Raw genomic sequence first — 18233 nt, 5'->3', positions numbered from 1 at the left:
TGAAGCAAAGGTGTGGAGAGATGAGCCGAGCCTTGAATTCAAAGACCAAAGTTTGACTTTCTGTTACTCTAATAAAGACAACCTTTATTGTTGAAATTGTTTCTCTCCTTAAATGATTTTATGTTAACTGTGGCTATTTTGGTGACCCTAACACACAGACACACACACACACTTTTCAGTGAAGTTCAACTTTACTGATGTTACAAGAGGTCATTGGGGTTCAGAGGAAACCCTCAGTTCAACACTCGATAATCGCCTCGATATTTCTTTCGACCATACCCCGCCCATTTGGCCCACCTGTAATTCATACAACTCATCGAATATTTGATTTCCGGACTCCTTCATCAAGTCGAGTCCCCAGTGCCCACTTGCCCCATGAACTCCGGCCCACAACTTCACTTCCCTTCCGCTTTTCCGCCTTTCCCTTCCCATGCCCTTACCCCCCTTTTTTCCGACCGCTCAGGCAAATCTAACCAAATGCCAACACAAATTTTGTTTGCCTTTTGTATTAGGTTGACAAAAATCAACAGCCAAGCGGGAAAACAGGAGCCGAAAGATGAGCAGGAAAATGCTGGGGTGGGAAAAGCCGGGTGTAGGGGATGGCAGATTGTTGAAGAGATTTATGTTGGCACTACGCCCACAGTAGAACGAGATATGGCCAAGATCTAGGGCTGAGCTGTTTGTCTTTCGCAAATGTTGGGCAATATTTTGCGGTAAAAGGTGAATTTATTAGCACTAGAAAGAGGAGTGGGTTCACTTACAGTTTGCTAAGGAAAACCTCAGCAGTAGTAGTTTGCACATAGCAAATTTTAATCTCACCAGAACGGATGCTTTGGTACCTTTTTGGTACCCCTTTTTATCAAATTAAAAACTAAATAATTAGTTCAAGGAGTGCAAAGTGCAAAGAACACATCTATAACCTTATAAGAAAGTAAAAGAAATCATATCAGTTCATCACATTTGACGCCCAATGCTTCGGCAATTTAAAACACATTTTCCCGGCCCTAAGATCTTGACAAATCATAAACAAAACGCTCGTCGGACGACGGCCAGCTGCAGATACGTTTTGTATCTTTTCGGAAAAGCCATAGAGGAGAAAAAAAGAAAACCTCTTACCCCCAATCACAATAAAAAGCCACACACACACGCACATGAGATGCATATCGAAAATATTGAGCTGAAGATGCTGATGAAGAGACAGTTAAGCACACGCACACTGCGAGAAAATTCGTGGACGGGGGGCTTATTTGGGGGACCACAAGATACGCATCTTTCGGATTGTTGCTCATCGCATTTCCCTCTCTGTTTGCGCTTTAAGCCGATTTCTGGGTTGTCTTTTTTGTGTCTCTGTTGCGACATAAAACACAATAAAAGTAAAATAGGAAAAATCGGGGTGATGACATAGACAGCGGTGGAGGGGTCAAAGAAACTTTCATGTCAGCGCTATCATTTTCGAAATTCCAATAAGTTTAGTATCGGCGAAGAGCTGAGACAGTAGATTGGATAAAAAATTTCCCCAAACATAGGGGCTCCCCTCAATGCCATTCCACTTACCGAAATTTTTGAAGAAGTTTCCCAGTAACGCTTGTTGCTCTCCAACCTTCTGGAATCTGTAAATACAAACACGAAACGAGAAAATATTAGTACAGAGTTGAGATTTAATTAGTATGCGTATACACTTCAAGTGGAGTGTAGGGCCAAAATGCCCCAAAAGAAACTCCATCAATGATGGAAATGATGGAAATGCTGCAGGAATCAGGCGGAGTGGCGACCAGCAGCAGCAGCAGCAGCATTGTACATCAAATGTGACTTACAATGTCAGAGCAAATGAAATTTTCCCCTGGTTTTCCTTTTAGCTTTAGCATTTTCATCATTTCAAAGTCAAATGTTGGATAAATAAAACAGTTTTCTGTAGTTTTTCCCTTTCCTTCTCCTTTTTCAATTTTTGTGTGTGCTTGCTTGGGTTCTCTTCCTTTTTTTTTGTAGCTTTTCTCAGAATTCATAATTGAATGTTTCTCTCAACTTTGTGGGGATGATATGGGATTTGCAATTGAATTAAATTCTGATGCCGTTTGTCTATGGAACTTTTGCTCGGCTTCTCCCGATTGGCCTCGGATTTCTGGGATTCTCGTTTTCTGATTGAGATTTCTTGCAGTAAGCAAGGATAATTGTGGCCAGTTGGAGGCAGAATGAGTTTTCCACTTTTCTATTGGTGTTCTTATCAAAGTTGGCTTCTTTGGTAGCAGGAATTTCTAAGATAACCTCATTACTTCTATGAACTACACGTGAATTCTTGACTTCCTAATCCGGTTTGGATGACACCAAATGTCTATATATGTATATATTTAATGCCCTTTTAGCTCACCTTGAATATGTTTTCAAATGTCCAACATATTTCTGCCACTTCTACGTATGTATCCAAGTCCTTTTGCTATTCGTGATGTAATATCTTTTCTGCCGGGAAACCCCAAACAACTACATCAACCAAATTGCTTTCACTGCAACCCCGCATACTGCTCAGTAATAAAAAAAATTTCCTTAAGCCGACTCAACTCAACGAAAAAAATGAAAAAAAAAATGGGGAAAATAGAAACCCAAATGCGGAGCGGTCGGTCACAAAAGTCCGACTTTTCCTAGTCCTCCAGTCAAACCCCACAAATGTCATCGCAAAATGTTTTAATTGAGCCAAGAATGAAACCCAAGAACGACAAAAAAAAAGAAAGAAAAGTGAAAGCATTTTGCACAATACAAATAAAATAGAATTTCAAACCGCAAGCAAACGTGCGTTATTCATTTTTGAATTTATAACACAATTGGGAGGAATGCGAATGAATGTCGCCGGGAAAATGGAAAATGGGGTGAAGCAGTGAAGGAGTGAAAATGCGCAGCAAGAATAACTGCTTGCCTTTTGCCATTTTATTTTCCCTTTTCGGTTTCACTTGCTACCGTTTCTGTTATTCCCAGGTTTTGTTGTGTTTCCTTTTTTCTTTTTTTTTTGCACTTTTTGTACTTTTTATTCCTCCCATGCACATAAAAATAGGAATAAATAAGGATGTGTTGTGGTTGGGGAACGGGGAAAAGTCAAAGGAAATCGTGTCGCGGCAAATGTGACAGGCGGCTACCGTTGCCGCACCACATCACCCCCACCCCACTTCGCCGGCTTTTCCGACCCTCCTTCAGAATTTTCCACACACAAATGACTTGAGTTCGCGGTAAATTGACAAAAATGTAAAAAGAAAGCAGGCAGAAGGAATAAGCTCCTAAGAAGTTGAGTGTAACCTCTGCAAATGATGATAATGATCATCGTGACGATGCCGCTGGTAAAGATGATGAGCGGCGGCATGTTGCCAGTTGAGTTTTCCAGCTCTGACATCTCTTGTACACCTTAAAGTCACCTTTCAATCAAAGGTTTTGCCAAAGCCATTTCTTCTATTGCTCAAGAAGCTTGAGCTAAAAGAATTTAATCTGCGGATTTTACAACATAAACAAAAGGTCGTTGTGTATATCTACAATAACTCTTTAAAAAATAGTCGATTATAGTATACCCTTTAATCAGCGGAAATCGCATATAAATGTAGACCAAAAAATAATTAGCTTGCTTCAATTAATATAATAAACAATGAGCTAATTATTTTAAACCCCAATTTATGAACGCATTGGACAAAAGTTTCCTTGATTTCCTCTTGTATTCCTTCGCCATTTCCTTGCAACCCCCAATCAATGACCAATTGTTAATCAATGATCTGTGCACCAAATTAATCGTCAAAGAAACCGCCACCGAACTGAAGTCCTACATGCAAGGGTCTCATTCGATTCTTCTCTTTTCTACTTTTGGGTTCGGATGTCGGAAGACCCGCAGCTGAGAATCGAGAGCAACCCTTTCCCTCAGCTACTCTGTGTCATGAGTCATGTTCTTTTATTGCCAGCGGGTTCTGTTTGCCCACAGATAAACAAACTTGCAGCCAAGGCAAGGAATTTCGATATAAAACACGACAGCTAAGGTTGAGGCAATAGGAAAACCCCGAAATTATAAGCAGCTGGTAAATATGATATTATGCAAAAACCCCACAGACAAACCCCACATATGAACACCACACGAGCGAAGACCCCTTCCGAAGAAAGGGTCTGGGTCACCTTATCCGTGGTTCTATTATTTTGTGAGTCAACGTAAGGGGGAACTTGCCTACGTTCTCCTCACCTCCACTCCCCGTTTCCACTACAATCAAGCGACCAGACGACCTTGTAGGGGAAAAGTAAAATGGAAAAAAATTATTGAACACACACTCGGCCCCCGTATGAGTGTGCAAATATGTGTGAAATTTATTTGCCACAGCCCGCGCCGTCCCAGGGGTTTAAGGTTGGGTTTCTGTGTTCCGCCCGTATCCGTGGTAAGTATATCACCGACAACCCTTTCGCCACGTCCCAGGGGTTACTTCGAACCCCCTTGAAAACCCCTTCCGTTTGCTTGTTTAAAAATCACTTGATTGCACAAATGCTCATTGAGCTAATTTTATTTCGTGTACGGGGAGGAATAAAAAACCAAAAGGCGATGGCAATGGTGATGGTGATGGCGATGGTAAAGGCAACTTGAGCCACGCTTACATTTTATGGGATTCCGATTTCCATATGCCCAGCGAGGGAGGAGGTCTGCGAAAAAAAAAAATATTGGAAGAAACCCGGTGAAGCCGTACTGCCTGACTTAGTCGCAACTTAACTAAATTATTAGCCGGCCACCTCCGACCGCTCGAAAAAGTGCTCAGCAATGTGGAAAAATGTGTTATGTCCCTAAAACAAAAGGAAAAGGTAGAGGAACAGGGAAGGGGAAGGGCACAGTGAGTTGATCAAATTACCAGACAAACCCGAATGGTCCTCCGACTTTGATGCACTTGAGCCGTGTCAGAAGTAGTCACAAAGTAAGCAGCAGTACTCGTGTACTGTCCCTTTTTGCCGGCTTTGTTGTTGACCTTTCCCGGGGTCGCTTTAATTAATTACACGAAATGAGTTTTTCTGCGGCCGGAGCAGGGGTGACCAAATTACATGGCAGAATGCTGGCTGCGGAAGGGACAACCGTGTAATGGAAGCCCGAAGACGGTTTTCAAGGAGAGTTGGTACATGTCTTCAGGTGAGCTTCGGTCTGAAAACAATTTGTAATTGCTCCATTTTAACAAGTACACTTTTCACTTAAGCTAAATTAAAATTGGGGTCCATTTACTTACAAAAAAAAAGGTGAAACCATTTTGTGTGGCCTTATTTCTAAAGTGAATTTTCGAAAATTACAAGTCTTCGCTGCACGCATAATATATGGACATTGGTGGCGAGCCAGCTAACCCATTATCATTAACAATTGGCTTATGCTTTAAATCGAAATATACTCAAATGGAAAGCGCATTACTTGAAACCCATTTAGAAGGAATTCATATCCCTAAAAGCCTTACCATCAACTGATGGCTCAACAAGCTAGTTCGCACTTGAAATTAGTTTCCGAGTGCGTGACAAAGTTTTCCAGCCCAAAATCCATTTGCCAACACATCTCCCTTTGCAATTTCCTTAGACCGGCTTTGAACTTCCATTACCAAACTCCAAAGGACAAACAACAAGTAAAAAGAAGAAAAATACCAAAATTCCCTTTGAAGCTTCTTCGTCTTCACTTTTTTGGCCATGTTTGGCAATTAAATCATTTTGACCATAAATCGAATTTCGCAACACTGGATGTGGGTGTGTGTGTGTGTGTGTGGGCCTCAGTGTTAATCCAATTAACTTGGCTTGCATCAAACACATTCCTTTCCACCTATAGAACGAAGGCTGACGAAGGAGAGCGAAAATAAATAAAGAAATGAAAACAGTTTCAAAGAAACTCAAACTTCAAGTTTTATAGTTCCCTGCTCCTGGCTCCTCTTATTTTCCCCGCCGGCTTGCTTCGCTTCGGTTTGGTTTGGTTCGGTTCCACTGGCTACAAATTTCATACGAAACTTGGTTCAGAAAAACTTTTCGCAGGCATTTCATTGGAATAACTTCAACCCCCGATCCGAGATCCCAGTAGCCCCATTCCATTGGCCAACATCATCCCCATTCCCATTCCTCTAGCAGATTGGCAAGGTGGGCCATCAAGCCAGAAAAGCTTGTCCTGACAAATGTTTTCATTGATTTTTACGAGCAGTGAACGTATAAAATAAATTCACTTTTTTCCTGTGCTCTTTATTTATTTTTGGATTTTTATGCTCTGCGACCAACAAAAAATCACGACTTTGGTGTAAGCTGAGCCGAAAAAAGTCGAAAAAACCAAACTTTACACAAAAATCTCCGCTTGTTTACTTTCGTTTGTTTTGCGTGTTTCATGTTTCTCTTATTGTGCCACATCACTATCACGCCAGCGGCGCGGGGGGCGAAAGGGGATCGGCGCTTGAGGGGGAAGTTGCGAGTGTCAGTTTTACGATTTTACCATGCGGGCCCCACGTTGGGCGCCATTAACGATCTCACCTCCCTCACTCACGTGTGCGTGTCCTGGTTGATGTGTCGTAAACGCATCATAAACAGCTGGTACACGAGCGCCCACCCATTCCACCCAACTTGAACCCAACTGCATCATCATCAAAATTATACTTTATATTTACCTTTTCCTCTTCAAATACTCTTTTTTATGCCCAGGGGCCACCCAAAATAATGGACACTGATCTTTATCAAAAGGTGTAGGGATACGAGGGTGACTGTTTATGCAAAGCGAAAGGGTTGCATATAAAAATGAAACGTGGAAAATTTACAATAGGATGTTAGCCTGAGGCCAAAATTTATAATCCTTCGAAATTTCAAAGTGGTTCGTTTTTAGGCTTATCATGTTATAATCGTTAAAATAAGTACGCTCTTTTCGAAAGACTTCAATGAATCCATAATAAATGTAGTATACCTTGAGATAAATAAAAATATTCCGAAAAGACATAAACCTAATTATCATCAAAGAGTAGCCGAGTCAAAACAATTTTTTGAGTCTAATTGATTGGATTACACCGACTGAATGGAGTCAAAGAAATGTCACGAAACGAAAAGACTAAAATATTCCTAGAAATTTGAAAAATATTCAATATTAATAGCTATCGTGAAAATAGACAATTGAAAACCAATGAAATTGAATTGCTTTGATTGAAATTAATGACATAGATAAGCGCAGCGCAAGAAATATGAATTATCTGCAGATAGCTCGACTCCACTGTGCGCTGTAGCTGCATCAAGTCAGTGGAAACGCTCTCGTATGTTTATCTTGTCTGTGGCAAAGGTTTGATTAGCCATAAAAACTCACATTCGGTCTGGGTGTCGTTGTCGTACTTGTTCTATGATTGTATTTCCCCCTCTCCATCCGATTTTACTCGTCATTTTATGGCCTTTCCCCTCCATCCATTCCACTTTTTTTTTCGTTTTTACGAGCTTTCGAATTTTAAAGTCGTAAAATGCATTTCAGGAAAGTGAGGACAGTGAGCGTCGACAGCCATGGAATCTTTTAAGGCCGTGCTGATGGCATTAGCTTATTATTATTAATAATACTAGGCCAAGTGCTTGAACTTTAAACCCTTGCTTATTGTGCGGGGCCGCAAATAAAGTTTGCCGCCCCGCTTGAGTTCATTCCAACTCAAGTCGAGCCCAATAAAATGTAATTAATTTGCAAAACTTTTCCCCCACACAAGCCAAAAGCCAATAAAGTAAGCCCAAGATGCTGGGCGATGGTGTGGGGCTCAGGATTTGCATGCCAGAGATGAGCCAAAAAAAAAAAAAAAAGTTCGGAAAAAAGGACGAACGGGGGCAAACAAAAAGCAGCAAGGAACAGAAGCCAACAGCTGCTCGACATAAACTTATAAAAGCTGGCAAAACTCTCTAACCAAACTGGGGGGCTGAGCGGGGAAAGCTCTGGCATTGCTGCATTAAAAAGTTAATAAAAGTGGAGCATGCCACAAGTCGTGCCGCAATTTGCGGCAGCTGCAGCTGCGTTCCAGCAAAAGGATATGGATATGAATATAAGTAATCCTAGTGCCAAGTCCTGCCCAGAATGTGTGTATAGAGCATAGAGCATAGCAGGCTGCGGACGGAGGACGAGAGGACGGCGGGCGGAACTTGTTGCTCTTCAGGTGGCATAAGCTGCGACTTTTGCACTTGCACTTGCTCTTGCTGCCACAGTGCTTTGCTCTGCTGGGCTGTGCTGCCTCCACCAAAAGAGGCAAACAATTAAAATGCTCAACATCCTGAACGCCCCCCCTGCAGCATCGAAGCATTCAAGGAGTTTCGCAACAAAATAAAACGACAACAAATCCTTTCAATTCATGCGGAAAGGTAAAACACAGGGGGGCCTTCAAGAATTACATCAATGCAATTCGAGTGAAGAAATCGTTCAGAGAATGAATGTCACAGGAAAAACCTCTCTGGCCAGAAGTGAAAGCATTTACAAATAATTAAGAGGTAAAACTCTGGGTGATTGTATTTATTGGAGAAACGAACACAAGCCTGAGGCCTGAAGACTTAAAACCCATCCTAAAAGCTTCTTCATTAGTCAGACTTATCCACGTTCCACTTAATTTTCACATAGAGCGACGTCATAACGATCATCATCATCAATAAGCGTTAGTAAAGATTTGGCCAAGACTCTCCTCATCAGTCGTTTTGCCAGAGCGAACACATTTCACTTCTGTCAAATATTACCCACATGGATTTATCCGCATCCTAGGAGCCACACACATCTATGTATATCGCACTATACTCTATCTATATGTATGTTTGCGGGTAGTGCACATTTATATACTTAAGCCCTCGCAGATGGCAACTAAATGCAACTCTGCTGCCAAGTGGCGAGAGCTCACTTCCACTTGCGGTTTCAAGGGTTACTCATCGCCTGGAGAGCCAGGAGCCAAGAGGCCCCAGTGTGGGCCAGGCGGGGTGTGGCGAAGGAGCGGGCAAATCGGGCAAAAGCGGGTAACGTGGCTGTGCACTTTAAGTAATGCGGCCAATTGAAAATGTCGAACAAGTGCCACCGAACGCCAACAGCGTTGCAGCTGCCATCCAGCGACTGCAGCTAATTAAGAACGCATTAAAACGATTTGTGGGCCCTGGGCTGCCATTCCCGCCCGGGGGAATGGGTGTAGTGTGGCTTTTAAAGGGTCTCAATATTGTCAATCAATAAATAGATTAAGCGACAAGCGATTATGCAACGGCTACTAAGCCGCAATCAAACGACGAGTGTGTTGCATAAGCCAGGTAAACGCCATGAGAAGCGCAGAGCGGGGCGCTCGGGAAAATAGCTCATAATTCCGCTAAGCTGATTAACGCCGGGCCATCGAAATCTTTGCATTGGCAACACAAAAAAAAAAACACAAGCGTGGCAGAAAGGCAGAAAACCTGACACTCGGGCGATGTATTCGGTTTCCAGAGAGCTAAGTTAGTTTACAGCACAATGCAAATGTATAAATTACGATTTAGTTCGGCGAAACCGTGGAAATCTAGCAATCTTTTCTACAATAAAAGACTTCGTGAACTTACATGGAAATCAGTTTGGCCGTCCGAACGTTGATACAACTTTTGTAGTACTATGAAAATAAAGCTAATACATATCGAATTTCAAATGAATGATGGCAAGAGTCAAGTTAAAGGCTTATGGACCAGTATCGTATTTAAGCACGCCTTTTGCAATGCGCTTTTATTTTGTTGAGCCTGAGAAAGTATATATTAGATTCCATCGATGAAAAAATGCAATATTGAATAACTTTAGGCTTAAGCTGCAGCAGAGACAAGTCGCAAAAACAAGAGCAAACAAACCAATCAGAGAGATTGCCATACTTCGCGAAGTAAGCTCATTGAGAAGCGCATAGAAAGGCTGCAAAGGCAACCAAACAATGCAAAAACTTTTCCCAGGCCATTAGAAATGTCCAACAACAAGTGGCCATCAAAAAAGTACTTGAGAAGAAGCCAAAAATCCGGAGGCGGCCCAAACGACAAAAAAACTAAATGTACGAAAATCCAAAAAGAAAAGAAAGAAAAAGCCGAACTTAAAAGCAACTTTTCAGCTCATGTAAGTGCAAGTGCGAGAGTGTGCGAATGTGCACGAAAATATTTTCAATTACAAATTGTATTTTTCCGTTTAGATAAGCAAAATTTATGGCAGGACTTGCGTCCTCGATCGCTATTCTGTCCCGTCTCGGTCTGAACTCAAACTTTCAGTCGCAGTCCTGCGGCAACAAACACTTTTGCGCTTGGTCGGCGTCGCAGTTGTAAACAAGGGGCAAATACAAGAACGCGACGGAACGGCACGGAATATGCCACAAAAAAAAAAAAAGAAAAAACATAAGAAAAAAGTGCCAGCCGAACGGACCCAAGTAAAAACCCCAAGAAGACTGCCACTGCGACGACCAAAAGACGCCAAATAGAAGCTAAGAAAAAAAAGTGCAGCCAGAACTTGCAAAAGGCGAAATCGAAAAGCGCAAGAAGCGGTGCAAAGAAACTAGAAAGAAGGCCAGGATAGAACCTTGCGACTAACAAGTACCCTGTGATGGAAATATGTATATCAAATTCAGTACCGTAAAGTACACTATTTGGCATTAATTTATTCAACTTTATATAATATGTTTATTCGATATGGCGCTTGAGTAAAGAGTTGAAGTGAGTTATTATAGTTAAATTTAAATAAAATTTTATAGGATGTGGAAATGTGGCCTACTTAGCCAACTTATGGAACGGATGGAAGTGAAGCGTAAGAGCGTACAGATTTACAGAGTATTTTCCGTCTACGTGCTTCCCGGTGGCGCCGCCAAATGTCACGTACGCAGACAGTGGCAGCCAGGAAGGAAGTGGGCGGAGTTCGGCCATGGGGGCGTGGCTGCAGGGTTGCCCTGCTCATATGGCCTGTCACATGAATGGAATTGCCAACTTAATGCGAAGGCAAATGCAGCAAACTGGACAGAAGACGCATACACTAATAGGGTTGTCATCTTACAAAACAAAAATTATGTAAATATAAAAAATTAAATAAAGCCTGAAGCACCAGGTTCCAGTTTCAAATAAAATGTATCAATAATCTGTTGTAAGAGGCAGAACTTTTAGCGACACAAGGTGTCGATTTGACTGGAGGCGTGGCGCGTAAGCGGACTTCCCCTTTTCCACCTGGCATCTTTGATATTAACATTTATTTTTATAATATTCATACACGTGTTCAGACAAGGACACATGGCTGTTTCGGTGGCAAGAAAAGTATCAAGTAGGATATGAAGTTGTTATTACTTTTCCATTAGTAACATTAACCCACCATTGCGAACTTCCTGTAATGCTTGCAACCCTGGACTATCTTTTTTGTGCCATTTTCAAGCATCTGAATGTCGGCAAACTTTAATGAGTTCGCTGACTTCTCGCCCATGTGGTCCTTAAATAATGACTTGAAGATTCAGGCGCTAATAGTCTTAGTGAGTCACATAGGCTCCCCTCGTCCTCCACCCCCTTAGACAATCCACCGGTGAGCGTTTGAAGCGTGTGAAGCCATCAAAAATGGAATTGACACGTTCTGCCACCAGATGCACGCAAACAAAAGGGGTCCCCCTTCTCGTAATCCACCTCCTCGACTCGTTTCACTTCTTCTTCTTAATCATCATCATCGTCATCATCATCTTCTTGCCATTCTTCTGCTTTTGGTTCTGCAGCTGTGTGGCAGAGTGGTGACCCCGACGTCGTCTTATCATAATGATGACGTTTACATTTCAATTAACGGCGAACAACATAATTGCAGCAGTCAAATTATATAATTACACACAAACAACAGGCGCACGCAAAGCGAGAGCGAAAGAGACGGACGCAGCGCCGCGTGAAAGAGAGGGAGCACTCATTTGCCTATATGCATTTGTATGCATCGCACACACCAACTATATCAACTATATATCTATATATCCCATTGAAGGCAGCTGCAAATGCAACGCAGGTGTTGCCCCATGTGTCAAAAAATAATCACTTTGAAATCACTTCAAAAATTCAGACAGCACAGATGAAATATGCGTGCAACAGGGACCGAAAGCGTGTGAGAGAGAGAGGGCGGGAGATAGAGGGAAGAAAGAGAGGAAAGTCCCAAGGCCCTGTCAAGTGTTCCGGGCATTACATAGTGTGTTCAAGCCCCAGGTCGCAAGTTTACCTCCCCCATCCACCCATACAGCTCCCAATTGGACAGTCGTGTAATTTCATGTGAACATTCAATTCACCGAGCGACGTAAAGACACTCGCTCTGAAATGGACCACAGCTGCATTTCGAATCGATACTGGAAAAAAAGATCGACTTACGAAGTGGAAACTTACGATCTCTCCATATTGCGGTTATATATTCAGACCACTTTTTTCCAGTGCCAAATTGTAAATGTAAGTGGCCGACAAAAAATATTAAACTGACAACTTGACGGTTATGAAAAGTGAGATTTTTAATTATCGTTTTCGTGTCAGCGTCGAAGTCAAAAGATTTTTCACCATTTTTTTGTTCGTGTTTGAAGGAGCGGTACGCAATCCAAACTCAATTCCCACATTGAACCACCTGAGAACTTAACACCGCCGGGGGAAAAAAAAAACCGGGAAATTAAAGGCGAAAAAAGAAAACACATTGAATTGTTTTCTATCGTGACACATGAGAGGCCTTCATAGGCTCGAGCGCGCTTGTGGTGCATAATTTTTCATGCCACATATAATAATCTCTGCTGGCCGTAATTTATTAACGTTTTCAGTCCAAAAGCCCCCCATCCCATTCATCAGCTCTCCCTGTCGCACTTGCGTGCCTCTTGCGGGAATGGCTGTTGGCGGTTTCGCTTTCAGCGTTTTATTTCAATGCGATTGAAAGCAAATTGAAAGCCGGCACCTGCCAGAGAGCACACGCGGCCAAGGAAACGAGGAAACCCATTTGCGGGCTAAAATGGCCAGCGAATGGACTCACTCACACTGCGAGAAATTTCGCTTAAGAAACTGTAACTGTAAGAAAAGTAAGAACTAATCTCAATTTTTATCTATTGATCACTTGGTTAACGCACATTCAAGAAGCACAGCGAGGTCATGGGCACACTAATCTTTCACCACATAAGCCTGGTCACTTCAAAGATACGCGATTCATTGAGCAACTGATAAGTGCTTAAACTTTTTTCTTGTGCATCTTTCTATCAAACTGCTTGGTTGGATTTGATGAAGCGCACTAAACAAATAACGCCCCGGCAATATTTCATTAAAAACTTAACGGTCTAACAGCACAGAGTGCTTTGGGGCAACACGGAGGGACTTGAATGAGGATTAAGGGGCAGAAAGGGCGAATAGGGCAAAAAGGGTGACGGCCGAAGCGGGGTGCTTACAGGTAGATAAAGAGCCATTGGCTAATGCCCCATTGGCGTGTGTTGTGCACTGCCAAAGGCTGGCATTTGATGGAAACAACACAAGATGCATTTTAAGCGGGACGTAGGAACATGCTCGCTGATGGCTGGCGAAAATGGCCACCTAATGTGATCCTAAATGCCCCTAAAAGTGATTTCAATTGCCATCGCATCAGGCTAGTAAGAGAAAATTTGTACCAATGCATGCACGTGTTTTTTTTTTATGAAAAAAATTGCGAAGTTACCATTAGACTTTGGCTTATTTGCGCGTGGCAACTATAATTATGCGACATTTTTTGCATAAAAACGTATGCGATGGGTTTCATTTCCCCACCGGGGCTCTAGTATTTCCGTAATTTTCTTGCTCGCATTGCAATCCTTTGTTATTCTCAATATTTTCCAGTTTAATTAGTTTGAAATTACACAAACAGCAAATAAGCGAGATGAAAAATGCATGAAAATAATTTTTGTTGCCCGTTCGCATTTGAATTTTCAATTTGCCGTTTGCTGAAATTGACAGTTAAATTATTATTATTATTATTATTATACTTGTTAGTTGACTTTAACCGCCATTGGTCCGCTGGCCAGGCTTTGTGCAGATATTATTGTTATTATTATTCTTGTTGGAGCTGCGACATTTTCGGTGTCAATTTGTATATTTTTTGCGGTTGTAGAATTTATGGTAAATTAAATTAGCCTGATTGGTATATGCATTTATAATGACATCACTTCAATCCGATCCGATCCGATCCCCTATCACGCGAAAGCCAGCCCGTGTGCAATAATAAATTAATGAAATAAATGTTTATTACTTTCATTTCGTGTGTGCGGCTCCCATTCCCCCAACCCTCTGCACCACTCCACCTATCCATTTTCATCTCCATCGCCACTTGGACGCTGGCAGGCGAAGAACTACTAAATGGAAATGCCTTAGAAATTTCAATAAAAATTTTATGTTATAATTATAGGCCAAAGACAGACGAAGTCGACGGATGCATAATAAAAATTAACGCCCTTCCCCGCCCCCTTCGAAAAAGAAATTCCCGTGTTTGTGTTTGGGTCACCATTTTTCTATTAAACAAATATGAGGGAGGAAGATGGCATGTTCGTCATGTGCGAGTGTAATAAATTTTATTAAAAACATATACAAACAAACGCATAAACGAGATCCAAGACCAAGTCAAGGTGGAAGCCAAAAACCAGGAGGGAAGGGGAGTGAGTTGGCCACACATATGGGCCATCATACGTGACCGGCGATGGAATTTCGGGGCGCGCCCCTCTCTTTCACTCCGCCTCTCGCCGTCTCTTTCGGCGTCCAGCTGAGACAACACATAAAATGGAAAATAAACAAAGCCGATGGAGGCAGGTAAGTCGACGTTTAAGGAGTTGGCATGCAATCAAAGCTCACGATCTGCGAGCTCTGAGAATTTTCCCAAAATAGTTGGCACTGCGCCACGCAAACCGAATGAAACTTCAATTTTTCAAGTTCAAAATTGAAGTCACTCCAATCGCATTTTCACCATTTATAACCAAGAAATCGTCGCACAGAACTGAATATTCAATAAAATCCTTTGATTGAAACACTTTAACGACGCGTAAAGTAGCAAAGCAATAAATGGTCAATAAAATGTTTTAAATTCAGCAAGTCTCCAATGATATTAAATATAAAAGTTCTCCTTCTCCAACGGTTGACCGACCCACCTCCCCCCAAGAGTTTCCTGTTCCCAAGCGGCGAGTACAGAAGAAAATCCCCAGCGAAAAAGGAAAAAACACATCGAACACAGTTAAGTGTGGCCAAATTAATGGACATCGAATGAAGTTGACCGGCTGTCATAAAGCGTTCATAATTACTTTTCACACCAGGCTGCGGCAAACCGAACGCGTGACTAACGAGTGCAAGAAGTGTGTAGCTTGGGGGCCAGACGGGCAGAAGAGAGGCGCGGAGGTGACCCCAAACAAGCCCACAACAAGTCGGCAAAGAACAGAAAAAGAGGAAAAGATAACAAGGGAAATATTACAAATAAACAATCATAAATTTCTATAAATTCTAATTGAAAGAGTTGCGAGCTGCGGGGCGGACGGAGGTGATGTTGTATGTTTATATTTATAGGCTTAGAGCGTATTGCGCACGACATTTGTTTATTTATGGCGAGTGACAATAAAGTTTAATAACTTTGACACAATTTAATTAATTTCGATTTCCCAATATGACAATTTAAAATGGAAAAAATATAAAAGGCAGCGGGCGAACGGAGCAAACAAACAATATGTGGAAAGCCAAACAAAAGTCAACACGACACAACATTTTTATACATGTCTGTGCTAAGGGCGGGGGGTGTGGCATCGCTCGAGCCATAGGCAAACATATTTATGAAAATATATTTTTTGTTTTTCCGACTTCTTTTTGTATGCTTCTGTGCCATATGCAACGGAAAATTGAATTAAAATTTACCGAGTTCAATTTACGAAACCAGTTTTCAACAAAAAATAAAACCGACTAGTTAAAAAAGGACACTGGCATTTTTTCATTAACCAACACCATGCATGGAATGAAAATTCCATTTGATTCAAATCAAATCGACTAAATTAAGAGCTTTGAGATATCCAAATCAAAAGCGAAATTGATTTGTCCTGTTCAAGCCGAGAGTCAAATGCATTTTTTGTCGACCACTAGGTTTAACAAAAAACAAATATAGTAAATAGAGTTATTCAGTTTACAGTAAAAATAAAAATATTATGCAAATTCGACCTAGAAAAATGGATTTCACTCTTTAAGGTATTTTTAGAACATTTAAAAGCTTAATTATTTTGTAATTACTTTGCTTTGTACTCAGGTCTGGCTAGATTAATAGAAATTCATACAGATCTGGTCACACTTAATGAGCGTAAAACTCATGCAAGCGCTCTGGAATTTGTTTCGCAAATCAAAACTTTTAAAACGCAAGCAACTATTCGTGCAAAGTTAACAAAATGTGTAACACCCCACCGAAAACCAGTCAAATTGACAGAGTTATTATAGTCTTTATGTGTCTACAGACGGACACGCGTATGCTGGCCACCAAAAAACCGCAATTGAAATGCAAAATATTGTCGACATATAAATATTTGAAAAAAGTCAAAATGCAATGATTAAAAAATGAAAAAGCATGGGGGAAAAAATTAATTTTGAATGCTGCCTGGTCTGGCCAGTGCTGTTCAGTGAATTGCGTCTATCTCTCTTTTTCACCATAGCTTTTTAAATTGTGACAACATAAAATAATTGTTAAAGTCCACAAATAACAATAAACAAGCACACAGAGTGCCAGAGCAAGAGCAAAAAGCAATTTGCAATGCACCAAAAACCAAAAACCGAGGCCCAACTCCATGGGGATAGTCTTTGTAAGTGAGAGAGAGTGGCCTGTGTGTGAGGTAAATTTATTGATTTCCATATATTTATTTGTGTAAAATGCCATAAATTACAATTATTTAACCGGGCCGGACGGATGAGCCCGGCGGACGGGCCGTAAAGTCAACGCGCCAGCAAACGGACACTCGTCCCCCATTCCAGACCAGACCCCTCTATTGCCACTGTGTAGTTGGGTCAGTAGTGCTGCTGCTGTTGCCACTGCTTTGCATAATTTGTTGGCCAAATTGCAACTCAACAGGCCAGGTACGTAGACGTTCGGAAAGGAACGGAACGGAGCAGACCGGACTGGACTGCCTCGACTGCATCTCTGATATCGAAAGACCCCAGGAGCCGGTATGTATATGTATGTATATGCATATATGCAGGCAGGCGGAGGAGTGAGATGGAGAGCCAGGCTCATCAAATATGCAAAATTCTGCAAGTCCTTGCAACAATCGCAATTAAGGATGAGCTGCCGGCGAGGCGACTATAAGGCAAATCACAGATAATGAAAACAGTGACTCATGGTGAGTGCTACTTAGTGCCCAATTAGCCGGTGTTAATGAAAAAGGTGATTGCTACGATCTAAAGTCACTTGTTTCCAAGTTATGTGTGTGCTCAGGGTTTCATATATAAATATTATGTTATTTTATTTAAGAAGTTATGTTTAGGAACTCTGCATCTTGAATAAAATGAATATTCATTTTATATTAGTTGACTTGAGCAATAACCACAAACATGACATTTTCCAAGACTCCTTTAGCAGAATTTTATTCTATTTTCTTGAGTTGATTCAAACACATATGAAATCACGATATGCGATTCACAACCCTATAGTGTGACTACCATATTAGGATTTCCCAATCACTGAATCATCATCAAGGGGAATTCACTCAGGCATCTCCAATCGACAAAAGCGCCTTCCATCCCATCCACTTCTCCCTATCCCTTTTCCTTCTGCAAACCAAATTCCTGACCCTTCTCCTGCGCCAGGATGGCTGGGAGCCCTAGGCCTCCACTTGGTCTCCATTCAGCTAGCTCGTCCTGATCAATCGCTTGGTCATTTGTTGGCTTTCGCCGTGCAGGACTCGCTCTGCGTTTGTGTGTGTGTTTGGACTATTATGTCCGGAGCTTATTAACTGCGGGTCTCGCAAATGCAATGCAAATAAGCAAATTTGCAATCAAAAGAACGATTTTCATATTTAAGATGGCACACGAGTGCAGCCAGGGGGGTGAAAATTGCGTGCGGCGGGGCGCAGTGGGGGAAAGTCCGGCCAAATGGGGGCCCCGGCTGTGAAATGGGGCGTGGCTGGAACAGAGGCATGCACTTAATTTGGCAATTGTCTCGGCACAAACACACAAGATAGATATGCGTACGAGCGTATTGCCTGCATGTATCTATATGCGTTTGTGTGCGAGTATCTCGTATCTCCCGTTCATCTATCGTCCCTCGCACTACCACCACCCCAATTGCACCCACACAACCGCACAGAACTGCC

The 18233-nt window shown here is 41.9% G+C and overlaps 1 protein-coding gene across 2 annotated transcripts in view; it reads right to left on the bottom strand.

The window, feature by feature from the left end:
* The window catches only part of LOC6740219 (midnolin homolog), an 86802-nt gene that overhangs the window by 19567 nt on the left and 49002 nt on the right, over positions 1–18233 (bottom strand). For both annotated transcript variants that reach the window (XM_039298045.2, XR_005544691.1), the window contains exon 4: positions 1555–1610. The gene's annotated coding sequence lies outside the window, so the exon portion shown is untranslated. The remainder of the gene's footprint in view (positions 1–1554; positions 1611–18233) is intronic.

This window comes from Drosophila simulans, chromosome X (assembly GCF_016746395.2).
Source record: "Drosophila simulans strain w501 chromosome X, Prin_Dsim_3.1, whole genome shotgun sequence".
Lineage (NCBI taxonomy): Eukaryota > Metazoa > Arthropoda > Insecta > Diptera > Drosophilidae > Drosophila > Drosophila simulans.
The sequence above is the reverse complement of the archived record's forward strand: the minus strand, read 5'-3'. Positions and strand labels throughout refer to the sequence as shown.